Raw genomic sequence first — 1634 nt, 5'->3', positions numbered from 1 at the left:
ATTCCCTCGCTCCGGTTGTTATGGTGACAGCTGCGCCGGTGAATGAGCGTCTTAGTGACACGCGCGCGCCCGCTCAGCCAGATGTGGCGCCGGGCGCAAGACGTTCCCGGCCAACACTAGCCCTTCTTGGCCTGGCGGGGGAGCAGATAGGGGTCAAATATCAGACAGAGATTGGGGCTCCAAGGGTTGGGTTTATTCCCCTCACCAACAGGGGCGCTTGGTCTTGAAAACAAGGGAAACCATGCAGTAAGAACGGTGAGCTCCCTGGATACCAGGCCCGGGACGAGGAAACTCATTTCCGATTTCTCTAGTAGAAGGAACAGTGCCTGGCATACAATAAAAGCTCCAGAAAAAATATATATGTGTATATATATATATATATATATTTAAGTGGATGGATGACTGAATAAATGAAGTAAGATTAAGAATCCCACCCACTCTTTCCTATTTTGCAAGATGGCGGTTGAAAAGGCTGAGAAGCCAGATATTAAGGAGAAAAAACCTGAAACCAAGAAGGCTGATTCTGGCCACAAGGCTAAAAAGGTGAAGAAGGTTAAGAAGGGGAAGCCCCACTGCAGCTGAAACCCTGTCCTGGTCAGAGGAATTGGCAGATATTCCGATCAGCTATGTACTCCAGGAAGGCCTTGTACCAGAGACAGTATTCAGCAGCTAAATCCAAGATCAAAAACAAAAAGGTTCGGGTTCTTGCTCCTGTCACAAAGCCAGTTGGTGGCGACAGGAATGGTGGTACCTGAGTGGTCAGACTTCACAAAACGCCTAGGTTTTACCCTAGGAAGACGTGCCTCAGAAGCTGTTGAGTCATGGCAGAAACCCCTTCAGTAAGCATGTGAAAAAGCTGCGTGCCAGCGGCATCACTCCTGGGACTATTCTGATCATCCTCACAGGGCACCACAGAGGAAAGAGGGTCATTTTCCTGAAGCATCTGGGCAGTGGCTTGTGACTTGTGACTGGGCCTCTGTCCCTCAGTCGAGTTCCTCTGCGTAGAACACACCAGAAATGTCATTGCCACCTCCACCAAAATCAACATCGGTGGTGTGAAAATCCCAGAACATCTCACTGACGCTTACTTCAAGAAGAAGAGGCTGCAGAAGCCCAGACACCAGAAGGGTGAGATCTGCAACACAGAGAGAAATAGGAGATCATAGTGCAGCCCAAGGTTGATGAGAAAGCCGTGGACTCATAAATTCTGCAAAGAATCAAAGCTGTCCCTCAGCTCCAGGGCTACCTGTGCTCTGTGTTTGCTCTCACAAATAGAATTTATCCTCACAAAGTAGTGTTCTGAACTTCTTACAAAGAACATAATTAAATAACTTGTCCATTTCAAAAAAAAATCCCACCCAGCACCTGACCCTTTGCTCTCAGTCAGCTCCAAGGGGCACTGGGACAAAGGCTCAGAACAAGAACCCCAGGCTGTTCAGTTACTGGACACAAAAAGGCTTTGGGAGCCTTTAGGTGAACACACACTGGATCTAGAAGACTGGATGGAGGGCCAAGCCTCAGGGACGAATCTCAGGAACAAACTGTCAGAGAACCACCAACTCTGAACTGAGTGGTTCTGTCAGCTCCAAGAGGTGGGGGTCTCTGTGACTTGCAGAAGTCAAAGAAAGCTTCCT

The 1634-nt window shown here is 48.6% G+C and overlaps 1 pseudogene; it reads left to right on the top strand.

The window, feature by feature from the left end:
* The first annotated feature begins 456 nt into the window (after nt 1-456).
* LOC120873599 lies at nt 457-1312 on the top strand (annotated as a pseudogene).
* The last annotated feature ends 322 nt before the right edge of the window (nt 1313-1634 follow it).

The sequence above is a fragment of the Oryx dammah genome, unplaced genomic scaffold, assembly GCF_014754425.2.
Source record: "Oryx dammah isolate SB20612 unplaced genomic scaffold, SCBI_Odam_1.1 HiC_scaffold_14, whole genome shotgun sequence".
Taxonomy (NCBI): Eukaryota; Metazoa; Chordata; class Mammalia; order Artiodactyla; family Bovidae; genus Oryx; species Oryx dammah.
This window is presented reverse-complemented; position numbering and strand designations above follow the sequence as displayed.